The sequence below is a fragment of the Bombina bombina genome, chromosome 8 (genome assembly GCF_027579735.1).
Source record: "Bombina bombina isolate aBomBom1 chromosome 8, aBomBom1.pri, whole genome shotgun sequence".
In the NCBI taxonomy this organism is placed as follows: Eukaryota; Metazoa; Chordata; class Amphibia; order Anura; family Bombinatoridae; genus Bombina; species Bombina bombina.
The window spans coordinates 131,731,035-131,748,916 of NC_069506.1; positions in this window are offsets into that span (position 1 = coordinate 131,731,035).

Sequence of the window (17,882 nt, forward strand, 5' to 3'; positions counted from 1 at the left end):
TAGCGGCCTAGTAAGGAGGCTGGCAAACGTGAGTGCAGGAATGATGAGTTACTGTAGGCCTTGTTTTGTTTATCATCTATGTAAAGCTTGCATGAAGTGGAGGTTAGAGTGTTGTTCCTTTTAATTGATCTCAGTTTTGGGGATATGCTTTAAAGGGATAGTATACAGTAAAATAGTTTTTCACTTCATATATTTCCAATGACCTGTTATACCAGCTGCAGGGTATAGAATGTATGAGAAATTGCATTTTAATGTTTATTTGTGGATATTAAATTGCTGGTTTTGTACTTTGAAACCACAGCCTATGGGTTGAGCTTGCAGGTAAAATGATATCTCATTATGTTATTACTTTGTGTAGACATACTTGCTTCCTTATCTTATGTCTGTTTGTAAACCAAACTTTAATACTTTTAGAGAACAATAGAAAATTATAATTTTACTAGTTATCTCTTCTACCCCACACCGGGAGTGTAATTTCTTCTGCTGGCTGTGTTTACATAGCCTGTCAATAACTTGGACTTAAAGGGACTGTCAACACAGAAATTGTAATTGTTTAAAAAGATAGATAATGCCTTTAAGACCCATTCCCCAGCTTTTGTACAAAAAACATGGTTATATTAATATACTTTATAACCTTTATGCCTCTAAATTTCTGTCTGTTTCTAAGACTAAAGACAGCCCCTTGATCACATGTTTTGTATTAGCTTTACACAACAGGGGGCGTGCTAGTTCATGTGAGCCATATAGATGACATTGAACTCACGCCTGTCGATTCTAACCTCACAGCACTAATTGGCTTAAATGCAAGTCAATAGATAAAGTCATGTGTTCAGGGGACTGTCAGAAGATGCTTAGATACAAGGTAAATCACAGAGGTAAAAAGTATATTAATATAACAGTGTTGGTTATGCAAAACTGGGGAATGGGTAATAAAGGGATTATCTATCTTTTTAAACAATAACATTTTTTGCGTTGACTGTCCCTTTAAGTAAAAAAAAACTTTCAGTTTAGGTGGGGATTCCACAGCTATTTCAAATTCTGAAATAAGGGTAAACTAGCTACTTGCAAACTATTCAATACACTCCAGCAGGTAAAATAGATATTTGGAACAAATCTGTTGGCACTCTACAAATACCTGATATTATTATTATTATTATTATTATTATTAATAATCTAAAAGGGAAGAACATTTTTGGCTAAACTGTCCCTTTAAGTTAAAAGCCAGGGTGCTGTGTATAATGTGTTCATGATGACATTTGTAAAGGGGATGAACAAAGATGGAGAGGCTACCTGAGGGGAACATTTTTACTGCTGAGTGAGGCTAAAGTTAATGGAAGAATCTTTGTTGATCCGCAAACATGTAACCTTATTACAGATGAAAACTTTAGGCACGTCCATAAGGGTAATGAGAAAGCAGCTTGGGAAGCTTTAAAGAAGTGTTGTGCATGACTTTTTGAGTAACAGAAGAACTGGAAACTATTTTGAGCTTGCAAACAACCTTCTAGAAAAGTATCATCAATTCAGCTACAACATGTCACTCAAAATCCACTTTCTCGACTCATCTGGACTTCTTCTCTGAGTGGTGAGCACGGTGAGTGGTTCCACCAAAACATTTCCCCAATGTAACAAAGACATTGGGGTAGGTGGAATGCTTCTGAGCTTGGTGACTGCTGTTGGACAGTGACAAGAGATGACCCAGAAGAGGAGTACAAGCGACAAGCAAAGAGAAGGTGCTCTCGTGAACAGGCTACTATTTCAGATGGTGCTTTCAATTGCTGTATGTTTTTCCATTTTGTGTTATTTTTGATTGTATAAAAAACACTTTTATTTATCTTGTATCAAGAAAATAGATTGTTGTAAATATTGCTTTTCACTATGACTATTACTGAAATGCAAGAGGTGTATCTCAGCTAATAAATAAAATTCTGAAGTCAAACTCATTTTACTTGACCCAAAATTAGTAAATTATGACTATTTTTAGTAAGGAAACAACATTTAAAATATTTTTTTGTTGAGCAGTGTAATCAGAGTGGGGGCAGAAGCTGTATTGTATCAGATTACTGAGCTCTACACACAGACTGGTAGAGGAGATCAGCCAAGGAGCAGAGGCTGCAGCGTATCAGTTTAGGGAGCTATAGTCTGTATGCACAGACCAACAGACTGGGGGAGAAGACACAGATAAATTAGGAAACAAACAAATATACTCAGTGAGACTGGAGGAGGAGACACTGAACGTGCTTAAAATTGCATGCCCTACCCGAATCCTGAAAGTATCATTTTGACTAGACTGTCCCTTGAAGTATTTATATGTTTCTCAACCAGATCCTCTGGATAACATCTGTCAATAAATTTCTGTCCCATTTCTCTCATCCTGTCATTTAAATGGATACTAATACAATTTTAAGCAACTTTCTGATTTACTCCTATTATCAATTTGTCTTTATTCTCTTAGTATATTTATTTGAAAAGCAGGAATGCAAAGCTTGGGAGCCGGCCAATTTTTGGTTCAGCACCTGGGTTGTGCATGCTGATTGGTGGCTAAATGAAGCCATGAATAAGCAAGTGCTTATCAGGGTGCTGAACCTAAAATAAATAAAGATAGCAAAAGAACAAAGACAAATTTATAATAGGAGTAAATTAGAAAGTTGCGTACAATTGCATGCTCTATCTGAATCATGAAAGAAAAAAAAAAATTGGGTTTAGTATCCCTTTAACTGCATTTTATCACTAACAATCTTTTTTTTACTTTTAGTAGTTGGCTACGTGTTAATGAATTTACAAGTTTTCTGAGATGGAAACTATCATGTGCAGTGTCCTATCTATTTTCTTTGTATATAAATCAAGTTGTAGTGAATTGTCTTGTTTATAAATCCTAGTGTCCAAAAATACAACAGAATCCTGTATGTTAAAGGGTCATTTAGCCACCAATCAGCAAGCGCTACCCAGGTGCTGAACCAAAAATAGGCCTGCTTCTAAGCAAATAAAGATACAAAGAGAATGAAGAAAAATTAATAATAGGAGTAAATTAGAAAGTTGCTTAAAATTGCATGCTCTATCTGAATCATGAAATAAAAAAAAAAAGGGTTTCATATCCTTTTTAAAGGGACACTGAACCCAATTTTTTTCTTTCATGATTCAGATAGAGCATGCAATTTTAAGCAACTTTCTAATTTACTCCTATTATAAATTTTTCTTCGTTCTCTTGCTATTTTTATTTGAAAAAGAAGGCATCTAAGCTATTTTTTAGTTCAGAACCATGGATAGCACTTGTTTATTGGTTGGTTAAATTAATCCACGAATCAGCAAGAACAACCCAGGTTGTTCACCAAAAATGGGCCGGCATCTAAACTTACATTCTTGCTTTTCAAATAGAGATACCAAAAGAATGAAGCTAATGTGATAATAGGAGTAAATTAGAAAGTTGCTTAAAATTGCATGCTCTATCTGAATCACGAAAGAAAAAATTTGGTTTCAGTGTCCCTTTAAGTATGTATTAAGTAAATGTTTTTTTTTTTTTGTTTTTTTTAAACTTTATTTATAAACAAGAATCCAAGACATACATGGCGAGCATGGTCACAATGACATAAATATAACAAACTGATCATTTATGGAATAAAACAATTTTACAGAGCATATTGTAATAGGTAGAGGAGAAATGATATCTCCATGCATGTCCCAAGATTCAGCTTTTTCCATTTACATTTTGCAAACAAACAAATAAGAAAAAGAAAGACCATAACATATAAGGGGAGAAAGAAAGGAGGAAAAGATAAAAGAAAGACACACAACATTTATACTTACCCAGAGTACCTCCGGGTCCCCCCCCTCCGACCGGCAGATCATTCATAGGCACGATCTGAGGACTGACACCACTTGCCCCTAAGATTTTCACTGAGGACATATTGACTATTTTTAAAGGGAAAGAGAACCCTATCTCTTACTGAGTCTGGCAAATGCAACAAATAAACTTCCCACTTACGGAGAAATCTCTTTACCCTTTTCTCAGGATCACCCCTAGTATCTGCCTGTTCAATCAACATCTGATTATGTATGGTTTTAAGCAGTTGCTGGAAAGGCAGGGTTTGACTCCCCACCCACTCTGTCAAGATGGTCTGCTTAGCTAGCATAAGAACTGTGGTTAAGAAGATGTCATGTTTATATGTCTGGTCTCTGGGTAACAGGAAGATCACATGCTGCGCAGAGAGGGTCACAGTTTGTTTAGTTAATTTAGTTAGCCAATACGAGATTTTCTGCCAGAATTTTTGTATTTTGGGGCAACCCCAAAGTAAGTGGATCCAATCAGGAGATTCAAGGCAACATTTGGTACATGAATTAGAAGCCCCCTGAACCCATTTAGCGCGTAAACCAGGAGTGATATAGGCTTGATGTAGAAATTTCAGATGGGATTCCCGTAATTTCGCGGATATAGTACTTTGATGTGCCCTCTCGAAGCTCGTAGCGATCACTGATGAGTCTACCTCTAACTCCCTAAATTGAGACCACTTTGATGCTAGTCCCTGAAGCATGGAGTCTTCAAAGTGACGGATTAGTAAAGTGTATGTGTGTGATAACCTAAAAGAACCCAATTTCGCTAGAGCACAGAGCCTATCCAGGTTGGAAGACTCTGTGGGTAACAGACCCTTAGAGATTAAGGTGGATATGTAGTGCCTGCATTGGAAGTATGCAAACTTATGCGTGTGTGGTACGTTGTAGCGAGATTGTAGGTCCTGGAAAGGCAATATCTCTAAAGTCAGGGGGCGAAAAAATTGGTGAAGTCGTGTAAGTCGCAGTTGCTGCCATGTCTGGAATGCCTGCGTGGTATACCCCGGGAGAAAGTCCAGGTTGCCTTGTAATGGGAGATATTTACTTGTCAATCGGTGTAGACCCCAGAGTCTACAAATCTTGGCCCAGGCTCTCAATGGATCCCTGAACAGTATATGGTTTTGTATAAACGGGGATAAGGATTTCAGGTTGGCATGGGGCAGGAAGGCTAAATGGAGAGGTTTAATAATGTTGGATTCTAGGTCAGGAACAGTGTAGCAGCTCTTCTCCACCAGCCAGTCTAATATAAATCTGGAGAGGGCCGCCCAGTTGTACCACGTTATATTGGGAAGACGGAGCCCACCTCCCCCCACCGTCATTGCTAAGGGAGTCCTACCTATTCTATGTTTTTTGCCCTGCCAAATAAAGGTTCCAATAGCAGATTGTAAGGATGCCGCATCCTTCTGCGTAAGGAGAAGGGGCAACATCTGTAACGGATAAAGAAGTTTAGGCAAGGCAACCATTTTAAAGAGATGTTCCCTACCCGAGAGAGAGAGGGGAAGCCTCGCCCAACCTACCAACATCTGCCTGATTCCATTAATAAGCCCACCAAAATTGAGGGAGTATAACATATGAGGGTTAACATGTATCCATATGCCTAAATATTTGAAACTGCCTTGAGTGGTTTTAAGACCAAAGTCCGCTAAGTTCAAATTGCAGGAATTTTGCAACCAAGTGGCCTCCGATTTATCAATGTTGATCTTGTACCCCGAAAACTTGCCAAAGTCATTAATTACATCTAAAAGAGGTCGCAAATTAATGCGAGGGTCACCTACAAAGAGCAGCAGATCATCTGCATATAGTGACAGATGTTGCTTTTGATCCCATATATCCAGACCGGCACAATGTTGCCTGATATAAGACGCCAGGGGTTCGATGGCTAAGTGGAAAAGGAGAGGGGAGAGGGGGCATCCCTGTCTCGTTCCCCGTTGTAATGTGAAAGAGGGGGAAAGCTCTCCATTGATTAAGAGGGAAGCCTTAGGGGCTGTGTACAACCTCTGCAGAAAATCAGAGAAGTCACCCAGCACACCGAAGCGCGACAGCGATGTGTGTAGATGATCCCACTCGATTCGATCAAATGCCTTTTCGGCATCCAGCGCCAAGAAGGGGTTTGTGCATGTGCATTGTACCAATAGTGGGACATGACGCCAAGTGTCTTTCTAATGTTTATCACTGAGGACCTGCCCTTTATGAATCCCGTTTGATCTGTATGAATTATGTGTGGCAGGATCTTCGCCAACCTGTCTGCTAGGATTTTTGTTAAGAGTTTATAATCCCCATTTAACAGGGAGATCGGGCGGTATGAAGAAGTCTGGGTGGGATCTTTATCAGGCTTCAACAACAGACAGATGTTGGCCTCAGAGAATCTATCATTTAATTGTTCAGTGCCCGCCAAGTAGGCCGAATACAAGGAGGAGAGAACTGGTGCCAATTCCTCTCCTAATAACTTAAAATATTCCGCAGGCAGCCCATCTGGGCCAGCTGCTTTGCCCAATTTACTTTGCCTTATAGCTCTGAGAACTTCCTGAGGATTTATAGGGGAGTTCAATGAGGAGGACTGCTCCTCAGTGAGGCTGGGAAGTTTGACTGCATCCCAAAAGGCACGTTTTGCTTCCACATGAATAGGCTGTTTAGAATATAGGGAAGCATAGTAGTCTACGAATTCAGACATGATTTCTCTGTCTTTAACAGTTAATGAGCCTTTAGAATTAATAGCCAGAATTTGGGATTTAGGTTTAAAAGAGTGGACTAGCCTGGCCAGTAATTTGCCGGCCTTATTACCATGACGGTAATAACGACCCTGCCGGTGAATATTGACATTGTTATCTTGTTGGGCCAAGAAAGTATCTCTCGTCTGTTTAAGGTCATAGTATGATTTCCTAGATGCAGGCGTAGGGATGTTTAAATAATTATTATAAGCTGCAGTGAGTTGGGAAAGAAGAGTCCCGTCCACCTTTGTAAGTTGTTTTTTTATGATGAGTTGCAAAAGAGGTAATGTGGCCTCTCATCACCGCCTTTGAAGCGTGCCAAAATAGATCTGGAGTTCCAGAATGACAGGCATTATCAGATACATAGTGTGTCCAGGAGGCTCTTAAATGTTGTTGGAACTCAATATTGTGATACAGGTGGAGAGGGAATCTCCATCCTCTATTTAGAGGCTTGGGGGGTTGGGGCTGCAGTATTAAAGAGATTGGGGCGTGGTCTGAAATGGTGACCTGACCTATATTGGTGGAGAAGATTTGTGGAGTTATGCTTGGGGAAGTTAGAAAGTAATCAATGCGAGACAAGGTATGGTGAGATTTTGAAAGGCAAGTGTAATCCCTCCCATCTGGATTTCTAGCTCTCCATACATCTAGCAAATTCAGAGTTTCTTTGAAGGATCCAATTAGGGACACTTCACGTTTATATCTGATCAGATGCTTTTTTAAAGTTCTAGAAATTGAGGGATCTTTAAACCTATCCAGTGGGAGAGCCTGAGCCAAGTTGAAATCACCTCCCATTATTAAAGGGGCACTATGTGTGGCCAATATTGCCAATAGACTAGTCCAAAAGTGTGGGTCATGGACATTGGGGCCATACACATTACAGAGAGTATATGTACAAGTGTTGATCCGTAGTGATGCTATTATGTATCGTCCTTTTTTGTCTATTTCCGCTTCTGTTAAAGAAGCTGCTAAACCCTTGCGTACTAGAATGGCAACTCCTCTCTTCCTACCCTCCGAAGGGGAGCCCAGAATCTGTCCTACCCAGCGAATTTTCAGCTTCTCATGTTCCTCAGCTGTCAATTTTGTCTCTTGGAGCAAGGCAATATCCGCTCTTAGGGAGTTTAAGTGGTGGAGAATTCTACTTCTCTTTGCCGGGGACGTAATGCCCCCCACATTCCACGCTACTATTTTAAGGGGGAGAGTCATGTCTACAAAGTGCATAGATAAGTGTGTGCAACCTAGTGAGTAGTATCCTAACCAGTGTCTCACAGGATGTCTGAGGTAGGCATAGGAGTAATTGACTTACAGCTGAGGGAAGGAATAGACGACTCCTCAAGAATGGGTGGCAAGATGAAAGAGGGGGAACCGGAGGCCTCCAGGTCACACTCCAGCAGTCACTACAAGAGGAGCAAAAACATAAAGCAGCATTAATATCACATATGAAAAGGAGGAAAGTAACCAAGACTGCCCTTGCATTGATAAATACTGTTGTGACGGCAATCTGTCTATGATGAAATTGAAAGGATAATAAAATCACATTACAGTAGCAGAAAACTTGACATCTCAGATCTAGAAGACTGCCCACAAGAGGGCAGGCTAAAGATAATAAAGCCTTATAGAACCGTAAAGTATTAAGAATAGCTTTAGGGAAAAATAATGTACCAAAGGTTATTGCATATATCGGGGGTCGGGTAGTGGGTCTTAGGTGGACTGATAGGGGTGTGGGTATATAAAGATATTGTTCATGTATGATGCCAATATTCTGGGGCCATAACATTAATGCAACGTCAATAATTGCACATAAATAAGGGCATATAGTGGACATAAAGCTTCTACGAGGATCTATAATGGGCAGGTCAGAGGCTGGGTATGCTAAAGAGTGGAGAAGAAACCAACAATAACTAAGAACTGTCTTAAAAGTGCGTATGTGGGAACCCAGATTTAAGTGCAACAAATAATATCTTCCAACCACTTTGATTTTATGCATCACAAAACATAAACTTTTGCAAACAATGCGACAACAAAAAGAACAAGTTGTCTCCTGCGGGGCTGTGTCCCCGGTCCCAGTCAGGACTGGAAAATATAACCAGAACCATATACCCCGCAGGAGCCAGGTGCATAGTGTGAAACCTTTGCAAACAGTGCAATAGCAAAAAGAACAAGTTGTCTCCTGCAGGGCCGCGCCACCGGTCACAGTCAGAACTGTAGAGTATAACCTGAGCCACAGACCCCGCAAGAGCAAAGTACACATTATAAGAAACATGATGTGCAATTTAAGGAGCTGTGAGCAATGATACTTAATAGAGTCTCATCATCCATTGTCCTGCTTCCGCTCTGACGCCAGATATGCCTGTGCTGCCGCAGGCGAATGGAAGGTTTTGGGGCCTGAGAGGCTCTGGATCTTTAGGGTAGCTGGAAACATAAGCGCAAATTTACGCCCCTGTTCATGTAGAGTGGAGCAAATGGAAGCAAAGTCTTTGCGTCTTCTGGTAACTTCGACCGAAAAGTCCTGAAATAGCAAGATGCGGTGGTCTTCAAAAATAACTTCTTTGGCCGCCCTGTAGGCTCTTAGGATTGCCAGCTTATCTTGGAAATTGAGGCATTTAAAAATGACTTGTCGTGGCTTCTCCTTGGAGTTTTCCAAATATCTGTTGGGGCCTATGCAATGTGATCTCTCTATGTCTAGAGGTAGGCAGTCCTGAGGTAGGCCCAGAATTTTTGGAAGGGTCAAAGCAGCAAATTCTAGCAGATCTTTATCTTTAACGGATTCAGGGACGCCTATGATTCGGAGATTATTTCGCCTACTGCGATTTTCTAGGTCTTCCACTTTATCCATCAGCTGCTGGTTTTGTTTCAATAGACGTTTTAAAGAAACCTCTGATTCTTGCTGTCTGTCTTCAACCCCTGAAATTCTTTGCTCTGCAGCTGACATGCGGGTGGAAAAGAGCCGCACTTCGCTGGTTAAGGTGTCAACACCAGCCTGCAAGCTATCCATTTTCGGTAAGAAGAAAGCCTTAAGTTCTTGCAAGAGCGAGGAATGATCTCCTGGCGAGTTGCTTTCAACATCTGCAAAGGATGGATTGGCCTGTGTTTCAGTTAGAGGCTTTTGTCTTTTTTCCTGTTTTTTTGAACGGTGACTCATGGTGCTACTTGAAGGCGAGAGCAGCCTGTGAAAATACTCGTCTACTTTCATAGAACCAGGAGCAGAAAAGTCTGAAAAAGTTGGAACACTTGTAGAGAAACCACCAGATGGCACTGTTGCACTATGTAACGTAGCAGCCAAGGAGCAATGTGGAATGGAGATTACAAAGGAGAAAAACAAACAATAAAGTTGCAGGTATTACATCCTAAGTTTCAGATGTATGGTAAGGAAAAATTTAGCTATACCAGCTATGCAGGTTATAGTGTTTCTCTCCTTTATCTAGCAGACCGCCCACACTCAACTGTTAGATCCCAAATGTAATCCTGAAAAATTAAGTTATACTAGCTTTGAGTCCTGAAATGTTCTTATAGATCAATATGCAGTTAGAACAAAGTTTAGTGCAGTAACTGTGGATATATAAAGCACCCCCTAGCAGCACAAGAGCACCAGAGGGTATTGATGGCTGATGTCGTCTTGGGGAGAGTGTATCCGTTTACACTTTAGCACTCAAGATGAGGGTATATTTATGCCTTGTTTAAAAAGTTAGTGGATTGGGGTTAACTGTGGTAACAAAAGCAATGATGTGTGTAATCGCAGCAGTCTTATATCAGTCCAGAATGCGTAATGTCTCCCAAGGTACCCTTTACCTGAGCACCGGTTTGTTGTAGCCTGTGTCTGGGGTGTTGCGGCATTAACCGCTTGTATATTGAGCTGCGGTACTTTCTCTTTTTACCCGGTCCATCCGGCAATGACACCGATAGCCGATATACTTGTAGGGCTCCGATTGAGCTACAAACACGGAGACGTTAGTGGGGAGGGATCCTTTAAGATGGCGTCGATCAGCGCTGCCGTTCATGCCGCGTGGCACAATTTTCGTAGCCTTCCGAGGCGAGGGCGATTTTTCTGTCCTCCACGATGGTTCTCCAGCCAGCTGGGGTATGTCAGAGGGTGACCCAGCAATGTAGTGTCGTGGGATAAGGCAGCTGGCAGCAATTAACACCATATATGTGAAGCAGATTCACGGAGCTCTTTACTCCTGCTGCCAGCCGCTAGCTCCACCCACCGGAAGTCCATTAAGTAAATGTTATAGTACAGTGTGCCTTAAAGAAAATTCCAGCTGTGTTCAACTGTTGTACAAAAGTTAAAAGGAATACAACATCTCCCCACCACACATCTAAACATATAGAGCCAACATGTGGATCCAATGTTTTTAAACAATATATATTCAGAAACAATTTTTTTTCTAGATAACTCCTAAACAAATTGTGATATGACGGGGCTACATTAGACCCCATTGCAGTACCATTTACCTGCGCATATCCAGTTATCTTGAAATAAAAATAATTCCAAAGTAGTACAAAAAATCTTTACAAAATTCTATCTTACACAATATATATATATATATATATATATATATATATAAATATATATATATATATATCCATCCATGTTTGTATCATGTTGAATAGAAGTATATAGACTTTTTCACATCTAAATTAAATAAATTATATGATGGAAGGTATGTTTCCTTAATTTTTTACCCAAAAAGTCTCCAGTGTCTATAATAAATGTCATTTTTTTTATTGAGGTATACTTACAAGAACACAAGAAAACATTTCATTGACCATAAAACAAAAATAGAAGTGGGATTAATACGCACAAGTAAACTCTGTATTTTGAACAGTTACATGTTCCTTTTTTACAATGTAACAGAAAAGAAACAAGTCATGCGATAAATATTGTAACTTAAACATGTCATTTTCATTTCCGTTATACTCTTATGCTGTTAAACTATGTTTATCTTTACAAAAAATAAAAAGAATGTTACCTCATTTATACGTTTAGGAGTCTTTTAAAGGTAGCTCTAATAACCTAATATATTTTTGTTTTGTCAAAATGAAAAGCAGAAAAAAAGGATACTCTGCATAGTACCTGACATCAGGTTTTTGCCAATTGTTTAGGAAAGCAGAGTCTCAAAAGGGGGAAATAATCTTAATTTTGGAATCCCAAAGTAATGGCTTAATAATCTCCCCACATTTTTTAACATAGGATTTCTTTATTTTTTTTACTGACATTATAGTTAGACAATATTGTTTGATACTTAATTGCCTCTTTATTCCCTGAATCGGTTCCTGCAGACTGGGTGCATTTTTGGATTTCCATGTTCTTAGAATTTTATATTCTGTCCCATTAATATTATAGAATTAATTAAATCTGTGTTCTCATGTTCATGAGAGCTATGATATAGGAAAATAATATTTAACATATACCTAGATTACAAGTTTTGCGTTCTGGTTTTAACGCTGATAAAATGGCCATTTCAGCGTAAAAACCGGAACACAGCCATTACGAGTTTTGTCGGTATAGCTATACCGCATGCATTTTAGCCTGTAACGCACCGTCAGTCCCGCACTCAAAAAAGACGTTTTTGTGTGGGATTTCCATAGCGCTGCCATTACAAGTTGTGCGGTGAGGCTGAAATGCTTGCTTTCCAGTCTATACTGACACGATCCGTTCCACAATCTGTGACCAGTAGTTATGAGTTTTGCGCAACAAAACTGTTACACAAAACTCAAAACTAAAGTGTTACAAAGTACACTAACACCCATAAATTACCTATTAACCCCTAAACCGAGGCCCTCCCGCATCACAAATACTATATTAAACTTATTAACCCCTATTCCCCGCACCCCAACATCGCCCACACTATAATAAAAATATTAACCTCTAGTCCCCCGTTCCGACATCGCCACCACTAAAGTTATTAACCCCTAATACTCTGGCCTCCCACATCACTGCCACTAAATAAACCTATTAACCCCTAAACCCCAGCCCCCCACATTGAAAAAACTAAATTAAACTATTAATCCCTTAACCTAACAACCCCCTAACTTTATATTAAAATTACAATATCCCCATCTTAAAATAAATAAAAAGTTACCTGAGAAATTAAAAAAAACAACTAAGTTTAAACTATATATTAAACTAACATTATACTAAAATTAAAATAACTACAAATTAAATAAACTAAATTACACATTAATAAACCTTACACTACTAAAAAAAATTAAATCTACAATTACAAAAAATAAAAAATACTAAATTACAAAAATAACAAAACAAAATTATCCAAAATAAAAACAATTACACTGAATCTAAAAATCTGAAAAGGGCCTTTTGTAGGGCATTGCCCTAAAGAAATCAGCTATTTTCCCTGAAAAAAAATACAAAGACCCCAACCCCCAAGAGTAAAACCCACCACTCAACCAACCCCCCAAAATAAAAAACCTAACAAAAACCTAAGCTAGCCATTGCCCTGAAAAGGGCATTTGTATGGGCATTCAGCTCTTTTCCATTGCCCTGAAAAGGGTATTTAGCTTTTTTAAGAACGCCCAAACCCTAATCTAAAAAAAAAAAAAAACCCACTAACCACCGAAGATCCACTTACAGAAGGCGGCGAAGTCTTCATCCATCCAGACGGCGAAGACTTCATCCATCCAGGCGGCAAAGTCTTCATCCATCCAGGCGGCGTTTTCTATCTTCATCCCAGATGCACAGAGCGGGTCCATCCTTGAAGACATTCGGCGCGGAACGTCCTCTTCATACGGTCACCGCCGTACACTGAATCTTCAATGCAAGGGAGCCTTTTCAGGATAGCATCCCTTGCATTCCTATTGGCTGATTTGATTTTTGAAATTCAAATCAGTCAATATGATGAGAGCTACTGATTCGAAATCCTATTGGCTGTTCAAATCAGGCAATAGGATGAGAGCTACTGAAATTGTATTGGCTGATTTTAGTCAAAAACTAAATACATACTGGATATAATGATGGATTCAAAGCAAAGATTAGCCTTAGGAAAATATGTAGATGCATTTAAAATGATATTAGTTGTTTTAATCAGTGTTTCTCTATTGCGGTCCTCAAGTAGCCCAAACAGGCCTCAGCAGAAAAGGTAACCTAAGTTACAACATGGCAGCGCCCTCTGCTTTATGGACATTAACTTTCACCCTTATTTTTTCAATACTTAAACAACTAATATAATTTTTCAAAATACATGTACAAATGATTTTCAGGCTTGTCTTTGCCCTGAATGCATCATTATAAAAATCCAGCATAAAACCTTCTAAAAACTTACTTAGAAGCTCGCCGTTTAGCACTGTTGTCGATGAGGTTAGGCTGGGACACCCAGTGAAAGGGACTTGGAAAGCAGAAACAGGCAGACACTACCTCCCCCCCACATGTGAAAAGACCCCTTACAAAACCAGGAGAGTCTGTAGACATCAGTATACATCTAAATCTTTGGGGCTTCGTTAGGTGTCTGAAAATCAGCACAATGTTATTTAAATATAAGCAAAACTATACATTGTTACAAAAACACCCCCAGATGGGCTATATACAGGGAGTGCAGAATTATTAGGAAAGTTGTATTTTTGAGGATTAATTTTATTATTGAACAACAACCATGTTCTCAATGAACCCAAAAAACTCATTAATATCAAAGCTGAATATTTTTGGAAGTAGTTTTTAGTTTGTTTTTAGTTTTAGCTATTTTAGGAGGATATCTGTGTGTGCAGGTGACTATTACTGTGCATAATTATTAGGCAACTTAACAAAAAACAAATATATACCCATTTCAATTATTTATTTTTACCAGCGAAACCAATATAACATCTCAACATTCACAAATATACATTTCTGACATTCAAAAACAAAACAAAAACAAATCAGTGACCAATATAGCCACCTTTCTTTGCAAGGACACTCAAAAGCCTGCCATCTATGGATTCTGTCAGTGTTTTGATCTGTTCACCATCAACATTGCGTGCAGCAGCAACCACAGCCTCCCAGACACTGTTCAGAGAGGTGTACTGTTTTCCCTCCTTGTAAATCTCACATTTGATGATGGACCACAGGTTCTCAATGGGGTTCAGATCAGGTGAACAAGGAGGCCATGTCATTAGATTTTCTTCTTTTATACCCTTTCTTGCCAGCCACGCTGTGGAGTACTTGGACGCGTGTGATGGAGCATTGTCCTGCATGAAAATCATGTTTTTCTTGAAGGATGCAGACTTCTTCCTGTACCACTGCTTGAAGAAGGTGTCTTCCAGAAACTGGCAGTAGGACTGGGAGTTGAGCTTGACTCCATCCTCAACCCGAAAAGGCCCCACAAGCTCATCTTTGATGATACCAGCCCAAACCAGTACTCCACCTCCACCTTGCTGGCGTCTGAGTCGGACTGGAGCTCTCTGCCCTTTACCAATCCAGCCATGGGCCCATCCATCTGGCCCATCAAGACTCACTCTCATTTCATCAGTCCATAAAACCTTAGAAAAATCAGTCTTGAGATATTTCTTGGCCCAGTCTTAACGTTTCAGCTTGTGTGTCTTGTTCAGTGGTGGTCGTCTTTCAACCTTTCTTACCTTAGCCATGTCTCTGAGTATTGCACACCTTGTGCTTTTGGGCACTCCAGTGATGTTGCAGCTCTGAAATATGGCCAAACTGGTGGCAAGTGGGATCTTGGCAGATGCACGCTTGACTTTTCTCAGTTCATGGGCAGTTATTTTGCGCCTTGGTTTTTCCACACGCTTCTTGCGACCCTGTTGACTATTTTGAATGAAACGCTTGATTGTTCAATGATCACGCTTCAGAAGCTTTGCAATTTTAAGAGTGCTGCATCCCTCTGCAAGATATCTCACTATTTTTGACTTTTCTGAGCCTGTCAAGTCCTTCTTTTGACCCATTTTGCCAAAGGAAAGGAAGTTGCCTAATAATTATGCACACCTGATATAGGGTGTTGATGTCATTAGACCACACCCCTTCTCATTACAGAGATGCACATCACCTAATATGCTTAATTGGTAGTAGGCTTTTGAGCCTATACAGCTTGGAGTAAGACAACATGCATAAAGAGGATGATGTGGTCAAAATACTCATTTGCCTAATAATTCTGCACTCCCTGTAAATGGATCATCTACAAAACATTTATGCAGAGAAAAATCTAGTGTACAGTGACTCTTTAATGTCTCTTAAAGACTGTGTGTATGTAGTGTACATTGTCCTTTTAAAGGCTGTGTGCATTGTGTGTGCATTGTGTGTGCACGCGCATGCCTGTCTCTTTGAAACTGTGTCCCTTTAATATTTTTGTGTGCCGCCTTCGCTCCGGATGAAGAAAGAAGATGTCCCCGTGCTGGATGAAGATGGAGCTGCCTGGAAGAATAACTTCACCGCCGGACTTCAGGAACTGTAAGTATCTATTTTGGGGTTAGACTTGGGGTTTTTTTTGGGGGGGGGGTTTAGATAAGGGATTTTTTTTATGGGCAGCAAAAGAGCTGATTGCCCTTGGGGGGGGGGGGGCTTTTTTATTTTTATAGGGGTATTAGTTTAGGTTTAAAAAAATTACTTTCAATAATTACTTTTATTTTTTTCTGTAATTTAAGATTATTTAATTATTATTTTTTTATTTTACCTCACTTTAAAAAAAAAAGACTGCCCTCTGGGCAGGCTTATCACCTAGTTGACAAATAAGTATAAAGTGTATAAAACAATGGTAGCTGCCATGTTGTAACTTAGGCTACCTTCTCTGCTGTGGCCAATTAGGGACAGTATTAAATAGATCACTAGCGTGTGCTGCCATTGGCTGTGTGGAATACAACAGTGTTCTGCACTTCCATTTCTAACGTGAACTGAAATGCTCACAGGACAGGAAAAGGTGACAAAATAAAGAAAGTATGTTGTAGATTTTTATTTTTTATATATGTACTATTTATAATTGTATATTACCATTTCAAAGTGTTTGATGTTATTATTTAAAGCTATACAAAATACTTATATACTTATCTTTTTAAGCAAGAACACAATGTAGGCTAATGTGTTTTTGAATGTTATTTAATGCTATGGAACTGTTGGAATCCTTCAGATATTTCGCTATCAAACTAAACTTGGCCAGTAGTCTTGTTATCCTGGCGTCAAGTGGAGTGATAACGAAAAATCTTTGGGATAGTGGCGTTAGGACCCAGGAGGGGATAGGCTGAACACCAGGAGGAAAGCCAGGAAATGACCAGAAAGGTCAAGGCAGAGTCATCAAACCAGAGGCCAAACCAAACGGTAACTGGAAACAGAATCAGAGTTCAAAAGCTTAGTCAGGGAAATCCAAGTTCAGAACCAATCGGACAACAAAGTGGAATCAGCAGGCAGAAGAATGGTCAAAGGCGGTTCAGGTCACAAGCCAGAATTCGATATCCAAAAATATAGTTCAAGGCACACCCATGAGATACACTCAATACTAGGGCAATGAGACAGAAAAACTGAATGGCATCAAAACAGGTGACGCGAGACGGAGCAATCTGGCACCAAAACAGTGTCATGGCAGCCAGAAGGCATAACAATAACAGCATTTTAATATGCTGTATTGAGTACAAATTTGCCATCTGGAGGTACAAAGGGCTAGTAATTAAAGGCCAAATTTGCACCATTTTTAAGGGTACATTATGGTACCATAGGACTGAGGTAAAATTTTGTTACTAAAGTACATATTTGTCTTTGAAAGATACAAACTGCAAGAGTATCAATATATATCCATGTTAAAGGGCACAGCAAGTGTACCTCTTATGGTACTGCCCCAGTGACAAGCTGTTGTACCCCTAAAAAGGAATAATTTTTGCAATTTTTTTCTGACACTGCAGGTTCTCTGGAGAAAACCTTGTGTGTTTGGAATTTCAGAAACTGGGGCCCAATGTATAAATGTAGTTGTGCAGAACTCATGTCTAAGTGCTGGCTGGGGAAAGTCTCATGGTACACTTTATAAAATAGCACTTATATCTCTCATCAGGAAAGGAGCCGTGGGTAATAAAATGATGGTCTTGACTTATTATATGTAGTGATACAGTCACATTGTTCCTTGGTAGTTATTTTATGATTTACTAATATGGTTGCATTCAAAATTTGATACAAATGTGGCCTTCACTTCTGAAGATAGTAGTGGCAAATGTTGAACTTAAGACTTTTGGGCCTGTTTATGAAAGACCTGTCGGACATGATCTGACATTGCGGATCATGTCCGACAGACCTCGCTGAATGCGGAGAGCAATACGCTCTCCGCATTCAGCATTGCACCAGCAGCTCTTGTGAGCTGCTAGTGCAACGCCGCCCCCTGCAGATTTGGGGCCAATCGGCCGCTAGCAGGGGGGTGTCAATCAACCTGATCGTATTCG